The following is a 17,094-nucleotide window of genomic DNA, read 5'->3' as shown; positions in this document are numbered from 1 at the left end:
ACAAAAAAAGGACATTTCTTCTTTCACATCGATTAAGTATCCATTTGCTCAAAATGTGATCACATTTAAGATTTAATGGGACTTCATTCATAATTGAACCCATAATGTTTTACAATAATTTTGACTTCAAAGTGGCCAATCGCAATACACTGGACAGCTCCTTAATACAGATTATTTCAAGTATAATCAGCATATCGAAAGGCACATATGCTACATCTTGAAGCAATATTATATAGCATTTTAAAATCTCTATTAACTTTGAACGAATCCACATAGTTAATCATCTACTTTATATCACCCCCAGGAGTTTCATTTATCCCTTTTCACCTGTTTTTTTCATTCATTAATCTGAACTCTTGAGCCAGGGCTACTCAGCTGGTAGCATTAAGTCATTTCAGATAATCCTTTTGATTTGTTAATTGAAAACATTAAAAAAAATGTCCTATAAAAATAAGCAAATATTCCCCCCCAAAAAAAAAAGATTAAGTTGTTGTTCTCAAAGTTAACAGATTTAAGAACTTGCGATATACTTTCCAACAAAACCTAAATTGTTTCCAGAAAAGCATTGGTCTGTTGGTGAGCGCAGTTCAAGAAGACAAACTCAACTTGTGACACTGCAATTAACCTCACTGTTAATATGACTGTATGTTTATAATGAGCTTCCATCCAAAATAACTCTTCTTACTACTTTCAGTAAAGACAGTAACAGCTTCGTGGTGGGGGCAACAACCTCACTGCCGATAGAACAATCCCATGCAGATCCTTCCCATTCTACATACAGACACATGCTGAATGAAGCACATATGCTGTGTTGCAGTAAATCACGGTTGTGCCAAGACAGCAACCCCCCCGCTGCCTTTAATGTTTAAAGAGTGGTGATTTACACATGCTTTTTATCATATAATCATACTGTATACATACACACACACACACACACACGCACACACACACACACACACACACACACACACACACACACACACACACACACACACACACACACACACACACACACACACACACACACACACACACACACACACACACACACACACACACACACACACACACACACACACACACACACACACACACACACACACACACACACACACACACACACACACACACACACACACACACACACACACACACACACACACACTTATATTTTCAAGTTGTATCAGTGCCATTGATCAGTGGATGAGGGGGAATAGCCAGCACCCTGTGTGACATCGTGGCTCTTTGCCAGAGCTGCTGCTGAAATACATTTAAGAGTCATAAGCTAAGCCATTTAAACATGGCCGGTGCGTTATGTATCATAGCCTTTTCCTGTCAACTGGATGATGTACAGTACTTTTGTCAAACAATGGAATAACAGCAGGAAAAGACATCATATGCACAGAGAGAGGAAAAAGGGAATGAGAGTGAATAAGTCAAAGAAACTGACTTCAGGAGCCAATGAAAAGTGAGGAGTGAGAAAAGAAGATGGAAGAGGATATTAAGAATCCAAATGAAAAGTGACCTTTAAGTACAAATAGATTTTGCATTTAGATAGTAACCTTCCTGTAAGCAGAGGAATCCTACAGAGATAACGACGGGGATGTTCTCTTGGACAGCGGCCACCAAGGTGGACTAAACCATGGCAACGATAGGAGGTAAATGACAGGTCAAAGGCCGGAGCCAGCAGGATGAAATGACATCAGCAGGAAGTATGAATAAACAGTGGGGTACAATCATCCAATACAAGCACTGACCTTGCAAGGGATTAGCAGAGGCATTATCTCGCAAATATACAGATGCAGAAAAATGAGTGAGGGGGGTGACCTTCCAAAAAGAAACTTTGTTATTTACATATTTTACATATATTACATATACATTTAATGAAGACTTTTTTAAAAGACGTTTTGCTATTCATATTTTTTTTTAACTGAAATTCAAAAAAATATGTAAACAACCCTGAGCTATAATTAGAAATCTGACTTCATTTCTTTGTTAAGTTATAGTGTGATGGTTGAACTTTGTTTTGAGAGTAATTGTAACAAATGTGGATGAGAAAAGAGTCACTGCATGGGAGCTGGATATGAAGAGAGACCGGTAACTGACTCCTAAACAACTGTTACATATATATATATATATATATATTAGGGCTGTCAGAAGGCATTAACACGATTTTTAGGTTTTAGTAGGCTTAAAGTGAAGACACTGGCATCATATGAAACTAGAAAATCTAACGAATCCATCGGTACCAACCATGTCATACTAGCTTGTCGGGAAGGAGGATAAATAACGCTTCAAATTTACGCTAAATTTTGGCGAGGGAAAACGGGCATGTCCATTTTCAAAGGGGTCCCTTGACCTCTGACCTCCAGATATGTGAATGTAAATGGGTTCTATGGGTACCCACGAGTCTCCCCTTTACAGACATGCCCACTTTATGATAATCACATGCAGTGCACTGACAGCTGTTGTTGCCTGTTGGGCTGCAGTTTGCCATGTTATGATGTGAGCATATTGTTTTATGCTAAATGCAGTACCTGTGAGGGTTTCTGGACAATATCTGTCATTGTTTTGTGTTGTTAATTGGTTTACAATAATAAATATATACATACATTTGCATAAAACAGCATATTTGTCCACTCTTATGTTGATATGAGTATTAAATACTTGACAAATCTCCCTTTAAGGTACATTTTGAACAGATGAAAAAAGGTGATTAATTTGCGATTAATCCCGATTAATCGTGGACAATCAATCGATTAATCATGATGAAATATTTCAATCCATTGATAGCCCTTATATATACACACACACACACACAACTGTTGGATGTGTGGTTAATATTGGCTTAGTACTTGCTTTAAAAAAAAAGCATTCTTTAAGCCTCATCATTGAAGAAGAAATCTCAATTGAAGAGCATTCTCTACAGCAAAGGAAGAGCCATTCTAGTACTACTACATGCTGCTTCTGCTTTGTTACTTTTTAAAAATCTAAAACTACAGTATCTTACTAAAACAGCTTTACTGAATATTTAGCTTCTTGGTAGGCTTTGACTACTGTGATTTCATGCTTTGCAGACTATTTTGTATTACTAACCACCAAGATAAACCTGAGATATCAGAAAAATAAGATGGATGTGAAAGGTATTTCCAAATCAAAAGACTGAATATCAACTTTTTAATAATGTGAATATGGCATTAGTCACATATTCGAACAGTGATACTTGATTATCTAAACGTCATGGTTCATACATTTGCACAGCTGAACCGTTATGGTATAGGATTACCAACTTCACTGTATTGAGAGACTTGGAGTAGGCTATTATCATCTGCTTGCATTTTAAAATATGCCCATGGTTTAATTCATTCATTTGATTTCTTTTGCATCTATTCTTAGTCACCTGTATTCAAGCAGTTTGTCAGTAGAAGGATAGTGTGCTTAGCTGTTCTTCTGTTCGTTGGTCTGTAGTAAACCAACTTTGTTAGAAACATGGAAAAAGTTCTTAAACACACGAACGCCAAAAGCATGCACACACACACACGCACACACGCATGCACACACACACACACACACACACACACACACACACACACACACACAATTATTTTTCAAGTCATCATCTACTTTTAATGTTTACTTTTTAAATTAGTGCAGTTTATCACAGTAGTAGTACATTATGAATTTGTAGCATCCCGGTAATATGATGTCTCATATGCTGAATCATTTAACAACGTTTATGTAAATTGTGATATTTATCTTGAGATCTTAAGGAAAGCCCTCACCTGGGGTATACACACATTATCTTTATTTGAATACATTTCCCCAGACCTCGCAGAAAAGTCACAAAATATTAAATCAAAACAAGAAAGCCAAAAGAAAAAGAAAGTAATAAAAGAAGACCATCAGCAGTGGTAATAAAGGACCAAAAGGATGGAAAAGAAATAAAGAGCCTTCATGTACAATAAGTGGGCATCTCCCTAAAGGGCCCTGCTAAACATTATCAGAGTGAGCTAACTATAGAAACCCACAGCGGTGTGCTTCAACCATTAAACACTCCCAAATCTGGTCACCAACACACATCAACACCCACGTAACCTACAGGACAGCTCCATTCACACCTGAGAGATGAGGAGGAGGACGATGAGGAAAGAGGGACGGAGTAAGGGAGCAAGGAGGGCGGCAATGCACAAGAAAATAAAATGAGATAACCACAGAGACAAAGAGAAGCCTCGGAGTCATTATAGCAATACTGAGCATTTTACACCTGTCCACGGGCTGTATCGGTGCTACGCCGAGGCAACGGCACAGTGGATGTGATGCTGCCTCTCTGGAGTAATACTTGTCATATCCACACACACACACACACACAGTGGAACTAATAAGAAAAATAAGAAAATGCAATGTCTCACTTCCATAAACAAAAACCTTATAGCCAGCAATAACAGGGACATCTTCTACAACGTACACAGCTTGGTGTTATTGAGTCCCACAGGCTCACTTAAAGCACGCTGTTATTAGGAACTACAGGGCTGAGATGACGATGACGGTGAGAGAGAGAGAGAGAGAGAGAGAGAGAGAGAACAAATGGACCATTTATATCAAAGCTTCATAAACACACATGGGGCCTGTTGTCGCTAAAGCTACCTCTATCTAGAACAGAGATATTGTCACCCAGTAGCTCATAGATACATGATTACATCCTTTGTACACACACACACACAGGGACACATACATCTGTGTACACAGACACACATTTACATATAAATCTGTATATAAACACATACACCCAAGTCATTGTAATCCTTCTTCTCTATAGACCTAAGCCTAAAATAGCAGTGGCTTAAGCGTTTTCTTTTTTTGTTTTTTTTCAAAAGTTACGCCAAGTGTGCGTGCTGAAATTTGATAGTGTGAGTGAAAGAAGATATTAGCATGAGCTCAAAAGTGCATCTATAATATGTGCGTACTGCCTGTGTGATTGTGTCTATGTGTGTAAATGCAAACGGGGCTTGCCTGGTTGTAATCCCCGTAGCAAGGATGCGTGTGTGTGTGTGTGTGTGTGTGTGTTAGTGGGTAAGAGAGAAAGAGTTAGTGTATGAGTGTGTTTGTGTGTGACCAGTAAGATGGTAGACAGCGTAAGCCCCAGCCTTCACAGCTTAAGCCCCCCTCACTTTTCTCCCCCATAAGGCAAACAGTGGATAGACCACAGGGCTTAGCTGGAGAAAGAGGAGGAGAGGACAATATATGGAAACTAATTCAATTTCAGCCTCTTTGCGCTGCTCTCCAATCTGCAAATACCACCACAGGCTGATGTAAGGAAATGGAAATCTCGACTGCCCTGTCTCAGCGCCACACTATGAAGAATCTGTAGATTGGAACCCTATGGAAGAGTGCTTATACACTTGAGCAGCGGTCATCCAGTTAAATGCCTTCCCCCTGCGGAGGTTCAAGTCCAGCCTCCGGAGCTGTTTCTGCTCCCTCCGTACCTGTCACCCTCTCAATTTTCCTGTATATCATCTAATGAACTTTCCAAATTTGCGAATGGTGGGAAAACTGTCATTCCTCTTATTCTCTACAGACAGGCTGCTTTACAGTTTCCATGACTATAGCCAAAGAAAAACTTTTTTCCTGAGATGAACATTCTTTAGTCACTTTTAGGGTTTCACTTGTTGCGTTTTTTAACATATAGTAGTTTAAAGAAAAGATGAGTTCTAACATTGATTTGCAAAAAAGGAAATAAGTGTGTTTTATGTAGGTTCTGTCTTGTGGTTACTTGCATTTAGTGAACTTTAATAAAGACTAGACCTTTAGTCAACTGATTGGACACTATTTTGATAAATAGATTGTCATATTTTTCTTACTTTTCTCTGTTTTATATAATTGTAAGTTGAACATCTTTTGGTTTTGGATGGTTGGTTGGACAAATAGACTGTATAGAAAGATGGACGACTAGACAGCTCCCCAAAGTGAAGCCAAAACCTCTTGATCTCCCCCTGGTGGCTGGCTGCAGTGAAGCCATAAAGTCCGCCACCTCCATGTTAGCGGATGGGACATGGGCCAAATCAAAAAATCAAAGTACACATCAAATACATTTTCCCCCAGATGGTTGCTGTAATTTTAGGTAGTTGTTATCAGGCTGATATGTTGAAGTGTTGTTTTCTGATAAGTTTGGTTTTAATTAGTTATCTGATGCTGTAAAAAGGGGCTGAGACATCATGATTGTCAGCTGTTATTCTCTCTCGCTGAAAAGCTTTGGCTTGCGATTGGTTCGGGCGGGTATGTGGGCAGGACCATGATGTAGCGGCTCCACCGCCTGTTCACTACTGCGCAGACCAAATTACGTCAAAAGCACAAGATGGCAGCGCCCGTATCTGGGATATTTTGCCTTCACTTCTGTACAGCGGGAGGAGGTGGAGACATGTCGTCCAACTTTATATACAGTCTATGGTTGGACACAACAAGATTAATGATTTGATTAATATAGAAAACAATAAGTAGATGAATTGATAATGACATGAATTGTTAATTGCAGCCCTTTATAACACAGAGCAAACATTAGCCCTCTATGCTTCAGCATTGCAGGTGGTCTTGTAGGAGTACTGAAGTCCAGCTCTGAGCTCGGTGTAGTGTTGCTTGTTTTCCCCGCGGCTCAGGTACTCTCATTGATTTGCAGAGATAATAACCCACTTTATGAGTCTTTGCCCTCACCATGTCCAGTAGCACTCTGCAACATATGTTCCTCTCTCTCCCCCCCCCCCCTCAAGGAGAAAACAACACAGCTTATGAATTTTCATAGTCAGTGCCGTTTCTGTGTACTACTGCTCCGTTGGTTTTTAGGGTATTGGCGTGATATGGGAAAGGGTCATGGGAGCTGGCCTTTGGGCTTGGCTTCCTCCGGTTTCATTGTTTTATGCTTAATGGAATCAATGTCAGGAGGATTGTACCTGAGCAGTTCTCCTGTCAGGTTGTGTTGTGATGGTTACACTCTTCAACATTTAAGTTGCCAGGTGAATAAAAATATATTTACCTCTCCGGGTTCCCAATAAAATGCTGATATTCATAACCTAACTCAAGTATGCTTCTCCAGAGTAAAAGTACATCATCATTTCTCAATGAATTTATACATAAATGTAATAAAAATAGGGCTGTCAAAGTAACGCGATAATAATGTGTTAACGCTAATTCATTTTAACGCCACTAATTTCATTAATGCATTAACGCAAACGATTTTTCGGAGGTTGTAGCGGGCTCAGTTTTAAAGCTAGAGTGAAGCTACTGGCATCATATTAAACTACAAAACCTAAAATCCATCGGTACCAACCATGTCATACTGGCTTGTCACCAAGGAGGTTAAATAACACTCCTAAATTATGCTACATTTTGTCAAGGAAAAACGGTCATGTCCATTTTCAAAGGGGTCCCCTGACCTCTAACCTCCAGATCAGTGAATGTAAATGGGTTCTATGGGTACCCACGAGTCTCCCCTTTACAGACATGCCCACTTTATGATAATCACATGCAGTTTGGGGCAAGTCATAGTCAAGTCAGCACACTGACACACTGACAGCTGTTGTTGCATATTGGGCTGCAGTTTGCCATGTTATGATTGGAGCATATTGTTTTATGCTAAATGCAGTACCTGTGAGGGTTTCTGGATCAATATCTGTCATTGTTTTGTGTTGTTAATTGATTTACAATAATAAATATATACTTGACAAATCTCCCTTCAAGGTACATTTTGAACAGATAAAAAATCTGTGATTAATTTGCGATTAATCGTGATTAATCATGGACAATCATGCTATTAATCACGATTAAATAATTCAATCGATTGACAGCCCTAAATAAAATTAGTTGTATTGTTCAATGAATTTCTTTTAACATACTTATAGATGTTTATTGTAAGTTCCTAAATATCAGTCCCCACATCACGAGAGCAGTAGCATGATTTTTGGTGGTCCCTAAGCTGGATTCAAACAAACATAACAGGCTTAAGTAAAACTGTCGCTGCCAGTTACTAACACCAAGGTATAAAAAAAATGACTCTCAGGTTTAAAAACACTATTGTGTACTAGCAACTAGGGCTGTGTAGTGTCAAGAATCTGGCGATACGATACGCATCATGATACAGAGGTTACCATTCATTATATTGCAATATATTGTGATACAGTAAGCATGGTGATATATTGTGCTTTTTTTACACTAATTTTAGGAAACCTGTCATAGTATAAGAAACACACCACCATATGTATAAAATCTGAGTATGAAAAGTTGACTTTTTTTATGCAATCAGAACAGAAGGATCTGCATTTGCATTTATCACAGTCCCTGTAACATCCAGCATCATAGCACTACTTTGAGAGGGCAAATACACTGAGAGAGCACATCTCTTTGTAAATGAAATAAAGTATTGATTGAGTTAATCATTGCACGTAAACTATTAATTAATAGTCGATACAGTGTTTTTGAGAATCGATACAGTATCACAAAACATAATATCGCTATATTCGATTTTAGCGATATTTTCTTACACCTCTACTAGCAACCATGAACATTAATGGACCCACCCATACTAAACTGCAAACCAAGAAATCATAACCTCTTTCCTTACTCAACATACCCACACACACACCACATGTACATATATACATACACACACACACACGTACATATATACACACACACACACACACACACACACACACACACACACACACACACACTCACAGTGGTGATACAGACAGACAAAGATTGTCTATTGACTTGCTCCCCTTTTGCAGCCCACATAAATCTGCTGCACTGCTCTGCGCATTTTAATCGACTGCTTTAAGAGTTACATTATTTACCTACTGAATGCCAGACAGAGAGGAGCAAACAAGCTATTACACTATCTAAGTTTACATCACATTATGTTTCACAGCACTTAGACTGTAGGTGGTGAATAACTGCTTAGTAAACAAACAAGATGGAGGGAAAGCACACAAGCACTCAAAGAGAAATAGAGATGTGAGAAAGAAAGAGGACAGAAAGAGATAGAAGTTGATGTATGAGAGCAGCCGGCAAAAACAAAGCTGTAGCCTTTTACATCGCCATCTTATCACCATGAGGTTTGATCACGCCACATGTAAATACAATCACTAATCCTCTCATTCTTTATGGCTGCCATTCCAATACTCTGTGACATTTTTAAAATGGCATCATGCGATGCACCATGGCTTGCATCGCGCTGAGCGGTTTGACATGTACATCAATCCCACAAATAGTGCAGAATAATAAAAAGTGAATACTGGCTTAAGGTTAAAAGCTAGCACAGTAACTCTTGAGCCTTGGGTATGCCCTAATGGCCTCATCATACTGTATATGGGAGGGAGCATAACGATCACATGCCATTTTCATAGTCGGTAAGATTGTTACTGTGCTGTTTCAGCTGCTTTTATGTTAAGTAACCTCACTTTGTAAAAAGCACTACGATACTCGGGGGAGCGAGTGTGTATCAAAATTTCCCCAGCGGCAAGGGAAAGCTGTTAAAGTACACAAAAGCTCACGCAACGGCATGTAAACAAGTGCAGAGTCACACACATCAGTAAAGGCACACACGTACAGCCATACTTCATTCTTGAGGTTCCGCTCAAGGCGGCAGGGAAGCCCCATCTATCAACGTTCTGTACATTTAGAGTAAAGCGTCTCAGATGAAAGCGAGAGCTGAGAGATGAATGGAAAGAGGGATGAGAGGGGAAAAGAGAGGAGGAAGGGGTTGGGTGCTGGAGCAGGGTTTGTAGCGAGAAAAAAAGGAGAAAAATGTAGATGCATGTTAATTATGTGAGAGCTATGGGGTGGGGGGGGGGGCTGGGGGGGTGATCAAATAAGAGAATAAGACACTAAAAATTGAATGACAGCAATAATCTCACAAGCTGACAGATCGGTAAATACAGATGGACATAACAATGAAATGCACAATCTGAGTAGCTCAGTCCTTCTTATACAACAATACAACACAATCACAACAGTCTGGAAGATGGGCTGTCGTTGTCAACATTTCTTATTAGGAGCGATATAGTTGCAAAGTACCAGGAAGTTCAGGAAGTAGTTCTCCTACTTTTAATTCCCATTAATTATGTCCTTAATGTTCCGCAACATAGAACCACGAGAGGAACCTGGATGATTTCACTATACTAGGATTACGTTATGGCTATTGGTTTGAATTATTTCATCTCTGGTATGGCGGATGGATTAGATGTAGCACATTTTAAATGCTTCATAGTTGCAAATAGGGCTGGGCGATATAGCCTAAAAATAATATCGCAATATTTTTAGGTAATATCGCGATACACGATATATATATCGCGATATTTTCAAATATCCTCTAAGCACTTCATAAATACTCGATTTAACCCTTTGATGCATACAATCACACCAATATGATGATTCTTGTAGTCCCTGCAGCATATGTCTGCATTAAAACCTTCTTGTTTATATTCATTAGTGGTTTCTATTGGAACTATTTTAATCTCATGCATTAAGGGGGAAATCACAAGTTCAATTTAACAAAACAGTATCCACTTTAACCAAATAGTTATCTGGCAATACATGCTTTATATATTTTGATAAATACATAACACACACACACACACACACCGTTTTTAATGGCGTGTAATAAGTGTAAAGTAACTTATTGTTATGTTTACCAGTAAGCTGTTATAACATTGCTGGTAATAAAAATTATTATTTTCCCACTAGTGTAGAAAGACTCACCAATCGTGAGGTGCAGCTTGCTGTATGGCCAGAGCAGTCTGGTCCACTTCTTCAGGCTGACAGCTTTGGTTCTGTTAGCTGGACGTTCATATTTTGGATCAAGTGTCTTAATGAGTCTTTTGAATCTGAGCTTTTCAACTACGCTAATGTTGCGATGTAGTTTACAGCGGCCATGATTTCTTTGCATTTTGCACTTTTTTTGTCATATGGGATTGTCTTGGAAAGCGAGGAAGCCAGAGTCATTTGCCTCTGGGCTGGTTCTGGTTGCTTTGGTCGTGTTCTCGCTACCGTACTCGCTTTGACACTTCAGTTCTTTCGCTTTCTCCGGGTTCCGGGCTTTCTCTCTCCACTGCTTCCCTCCATAAACAAAAACACGCCGGCCGAATACGTCACACACACTCGCCCAGGAGAGAGGTCTGGATGGAGGCGGAGTCTGTGACTAGTCTGTGACTAGTGTGTGAAGTGTGTGTGTGTGTGTGAGAGGGAGCCGAAGGGAGAGAAGGAAATGCCAAAGCGAGTCTCATGCCGGCGGGGTGGCTTAAAAACATTATATGACCATTTGTAGTCGATGTTCGCGATATAGTCATTTTATATACTGCGTGTGGGACAAGCCGCGATACATCGACTATATTGGATATATCGCCCACCCCTAGTTGCAAACAGAGTGCTGCAGGAATGAGTCCTAAAACACGGAAATTAGTTAGCATTTTAGCACTTCTGGTTCCCTCGTCTGGAAGTCAATAGGTTTGTTGAATGGGATTTTAGTGAGATGCCTGAAATAAGGTCTTTGGTTAACACAAGCTTAAAGCTTAAAGAGATTTTAACATTTTGTTCTAAGATATAAAACATGCCAGGAAATATCCCAGTCGTGAATTTTGAAGTGTTTAAGTTTAAAGGCTGTTGCTAACAAGTGGCTAAATGAGACTACGAAACGTCATCACACCGACTCGTCCTCCTTTACAGCCTTGTTGTGTATACTCACGCTCATACCACCGTGGTGTAGTTGGTTTATAGCCCAACGTTAACTTTTTACCTCTGGCGATTGCATTCACACTTCAAAAATCATAAAGTGGTGTTCATGTGTGGAGATTTTCTTGCTGAACAAAACTTGTAGGTATCATAAACGTTTGTTTGCCAGAGAGATGATTTTCTGCAATAATCCAAAACCCAACGGAGAAATCCCGTTAGCTTTTTGTCGAGGGGACCTGTGCGATTCTTAAACTGCCTGGTTGGCCTACAAAAATACGTCATTCCTGCATCGCTCTATTGAGAACTATACACCATGTATGCAAATGAACACAGACTTATTTAAACAGCTGAATATGTTATCAGGTTTCTAAAAAGTGTAGCTAAGCTTGGCCTTCATTTGCTGTTAGCAGCACATATAACAGAACTATGCTTGTTTGTCGTTTGAAAGTGCTCACATTGAGAATTTCGTGCCCATCTAAGACTTGGAAGTGCTCAAAATGCCAGTCACCTAACACCGTCTATGCAATAAATGAATAGGACTTTGACTTCCATCAGTCTGGAAGCCTGAAATAATCCCTCCCACTTCGCAACTCTATAGCAGCTCTGCTTGAAGTCCTCTAAAAGCAGACCAAAGTTGCTTCTTTTCTTCCGTCTCGCTCAAACATAGTCTCCCACAGGTGTCTCACTCCATCTTGTATTCGCACAGATGTACACAGGAGGCCATGACTGACAAGGTAAGGGATGGCGTGGAGGCGTGCGGGTGAAAGAGGAGAATTACCATATGTAAAGAACGGAGGTGCCAAGGTCTCTCTTTTTGTCTCGGGATAAAGCGGGTGGACTACAAGGGACAGGATAAGTGCAGGGAGATGTACACACTCACAGCGCAGACACACAAATGGTTGCATGTGAATGCAAAACACACACGTAAGAAAAAAAGAGAAGACAAGGAGGTATCACTGTCTATCCAGGTGTGTTGAAGATGCCGTACGGACCACCTCATGTGTATGGGTCGCTCAATGAGGATGACAGTGGTGGTGTAGAGATCTGATTAGCACTGGGAGCGAGGCTGAGTAGGGTTTCTCATCAGGATCAGCTTTCAAACCAATGTTATACTGGCACTTTGATTTCTGATGGGGAGATGGGCAAACTGAGAGCACGCCATCTGTATGCTGACGGGAATAAGAAACTTTTGCTTTGTTATACCACATGTGAAGAGTTAAAACTTCGCTTGGTATTTTGTCAGGTACTGGAAGAGAAGGGAAAGAGACATTGTTTTTAAATGTTATTTCCTTATCAATACTTCCTCAACATTGTCTCAAACTATTACAATCTCAGGAGATTCTCAGAGGCCTGTTTTTCTTTACTTTGATTTTTTTTTAAAAGAGATAAGCATGCCATGTGGGATTTTTTATTTTTATTTTTTATAAATCAACATCACACTCAGTCTGTTTCCAGATCCCTTCTCCAACTCAGTCTATCGCCACTTTAACTGCTGTAACAGGACATTTAAATATATAATTCCTGAATGTGTTGGAACGTGTGTCTGCAGCCCTGGAAGTGTAGAAGAGGCGGTGATAAGTAGGCACTCTGTAGATTAGGGACTCTTACACAAAGGGTCAACACTTGAAATTGCTCAGAGGCCTGCAGCTGGAGGGGCCCCATATGAAAAGATGAGTTGTATTATCTAAATAACCTTGGGTCCCCTCCCAGGGTAATGCTAAATGTATTCCATATGGATTCTGTTTTTGGAGTCCAAGAACTACAGGGTACTCCTGGTGTCTGATTATCAGACATAACTAAATCATGTTGTTGTTTAAGGTCTTTTCATTGTAGTAGGAATGCACCTTCTGCTATTTTTACATTTTAGGACAACATATTACAGTGTTGATACACATGTGTGCATGTGAACTATAGCGTGACCATTATTCATCATCAATCATTAGTTACAGGTGTGAAAAAACTGAAAATGCATAAATCTCATGAAATATTTAAAGTGTGGAATCCAGGTGTTTTACAAGTCTCTATGCTGCCTTGAATTCAACCAAACTGTTGTTCAAGCTCATTAGTTTTCATGTGTTTTTAAGTCTAGGAAGTGAGGAAGTCACAGCACTAATAGGGCTTTCAGTGAGATCATTACGCCAAAAAAGATCTATCCTCGCTTTTTCCATTTGTTTCCTCTTCCTCAAAAAATAATCTCCAAAACCATCTGCGTTGGGAGTAAAATTACACGTTGCCCAGCTCTCTCTTTCTGTCATCTAAACCTGTCTTTATGTCTCTCTGTCTGTCTGCCCTCAAAGCTACTGTAAAATCACACAGGAAGCAAATGCTGGGAGGAAAAAACAGAACACTCAAACGTAAGAGGCTTGTGGACATCTCAAATGCACTCAGAGAGGCCATTAATAAAAATAATTAGCACGGGAGATGGGCGGAAAAAACGGGGGGCCGGCCTGGCTGATGTAAAATCTCATTTCTGTTATTTAATTTATCAGAGGCTGAAGCAGGAAATCCACCAATCATTCTGTTAGAGCACAGAGCTCCTACAACAGGCATCTCTATCCTTGAAGGACACACACACACACACACACACACACACACACACACACACACACACACACACACACACACACACACACACACACACACACACACACACACACACACACACACACACACACACACACACACACACACACACACACACACACACACACACACACACACACACACACACACACACACACACACACACACACACACACACACACACACACACACACACACACACACACACACACACACACACACACAGATCCCATCATCAGCCAGAAGGGGCCGGAGGGGTCATTAGTGAAGGAAGAAGATCAGATATCACCAATTCATCTTGGTCAAAATGATTAGAGACACACAGAGAGAGAGAGGGACATATAGGGGGGTGGTTGTGTGCATTCCTGGTTTAATGTACTATTGTGATCTTGGAGTCATTAATCAAACACCAGTAGACACACGCCCACATAACGTTTCACACACACTCGCACGCAGTCGAGGTTCAGATTCAGAGAGGTCAAGGTGATTATTGTCACTGTAACTCACAGAAGTCAGCAGCGAGCTGCAGCTCGTGTTGGAGGGTAATCATTTACACTAACACACGCGACATAAACACAACTTTGTTGAAACCTCTGACAATTAGTGCCTGACATTAAACCTCTTTTTCCATATCTGTTGTACTTAGTTAAACCACTAACCGGACAGGACGGGCAAAAAGTGGTAGCATACAGAGGAAAAAAGATGAGAGGTAATCGAGCTCCGTCAGAAAAGTAGCCAACAGCTGGAGCTGTAAACTGCTAACTGTCTCATCCCCCAGTCAGATAATGAGGTGGCTTGCCAATAAATCGGAATGGGTCAGTATTAGAAAAACTGGTTACAGCATTCCAAGACGTCGCCCGATTCACTTCTTTGACAGTTGCTTACTGCCCACATACGCCAAAACCAATTTTCAGGCTTGCACTAGAGCTAGTTGAGAGTATGCACATTAGAGACTTCCTCTGGCCAAGCCAGCTGAGTTCCTGTTGGCTCCCAGTTTGCACACATTTAAACAATTACCCAACTGAAACAAGCAGCTAAGACAGCAAGAGAGAGAGAGAGAGAGAGAGAGAGAGAGAGAGAGAGAGAGAGAGAGAGAGAGAGAGAGAGAGAGAGAGAGAGAGAGAGAGAGAGAGAGAGAGAATCAAATGGACAAGCAAAACAACTGAAACTGAAACAAGTCTCTATGAATTAGGGGTGTAAGAAAACATCCAAAAAATCGAGTATTGCAATATTATGTTTTGTGACACTGTATTGATTCTCAAAAACACCATACATTTTTAATGAATAGTTTACATGCAAAGATTAACTCAGTCAATACATTATTTCATTTGCACCCTCTCTCAAAGTAGTGATGTGATGTTTGATAAATGCAAATGCAGATCCCACTGTAACAGATTGCCTAAAAAAGTAAACTTTTTTTAATCCAGATTTGATGTATATGGTGTGTTCTTTATACTATGACAGTTTTCCTAAAATTAGATGTAAAAAATCATTATATAGGCCTATTGCTTTTCTTTCAGTCTCGCAATATATCGCAAATGATTGAATGGTAACCCCTGTATCATGATACATATCGTATCGCCAGATTCTTGCCAATACACAGCCCTACTATGAATATGAATGCACATGTTCAAGCCCACCTCATGCATAGATAGGCCCCAGTATGGAGAGGGTATAATAGAGCATCACACGTGTCAAGTTCATCTGTGCATCCCAACATCACATACAACGTCTCAATGGGCTTCACAGGCCCACACAAAAACAGCTCCCGAGCCGGCCTAAGCTCTCTAAGCTCTCAAGAAAACACAGAGGGACTAACAAGCACAAGGCTTGCTTGTCTCTTATCTCAGTAGTCCCTTTGTGCACTTTTCAATGGGCTTATCATTCAGACAACAGCAAGTTAAAAAACAAACAGCTGAAGCAATATTATCCAACACAAGAAGCGGGTATAAAGCCTAACTATCAAAAGCACAGGCCACTTACTTTCTTCAGTTCAAAAGAAATATAAACTCACCTTAAGTAGCCGATTTAAGAAAACTCTACAGAAGACCCTTTAGTTTATCTCATTGTCCCTTTGTGCAATTCTGAATAGACGATTCGTTCAGACAACAGTGATTAACGTAATATAAGAGGAAGAGAAAAACAGGCAAATCTATTTGAATCAAAAGTCAAATTAAACAATCAACCTCAAGCAAACACATTTCATCCCAGTTAGATCTTCGTTTGGAGCACGGTGGGTATTCTGAATCTCAAAGAGGATCCAAAACAAAAATAAGTGACAAAAATAACTTCAGATTGTGTTCTATTGAGTACTTCTTGAAAAAAAAAGTAGGCACCCATACGCTTTCATTTGTGGAACTCCCAGGGTACACACACACACACAAACAAACACAAAACCGCTTGGCAACAACTAAACAGACAAACACTGCCACACAGGGAATCAAATCATTTGGGCAAGCAGTGTTAGTCAGCATTGCAACTCCTGATGCTTCAGTATTGAAGTACTCCGACTGTGCATTGTACTGAAGCTGATAAAAGACTCAAATATTCTGCAAAACATATGGCAGAATGGAATCAAGCAGAGGAGGGAGGCAGTGTAAACAAAATAAAAGACGGGAGAGGATGCTGGAGGGATATAAAGGCTGTACCCTGAGAAGGAAAACAGCATGTATGTCTCCTGTCAGACAACACAAATACATCTAATCCACAAACACAAGCAAACGCATAGAAAACCTGCCAGGAGCAGTCAGCGCATATGTCACATACTGCACTCTGAAACAATGCTCCTCCTGA

General features: G+C 40.1%; 1 protein-coding gene across 3 annotated transcripts in view; it reads right to left on the bottom strand.

Annotated features, from left to right (window-relative positions):
- The window catches only part of fbxl17 (F-box and leucine-rich repeat protein 17), a 298,794-nt gene that overhangs the window by 73,843 nt on the left and 207,857 nt on the right, over positions 1-17,094 (bottom strand). The gene's annotated exons all lie outside the window — the stretch shown is intronic.

The sequence above is a fragment of the Sebastes fasciatus genome, chromosome 6 (assembly GCF_043250625.1).
Source record: "Sebastes fasciatus isolate fSebFas1 chromosome 6, fSebFas1.pri, whole genome shotgun sequence".
NCBI lineage: Eukaryota > Metazoa > Chordata > Actinopteri > Perciformes > Sebastidae > Sebastes > Sebastes fasciatus.
Note: the sequence above shows the minus strand (reverse complement) of the source record. Positions and strands in the feature narration are given on the sequence as shown.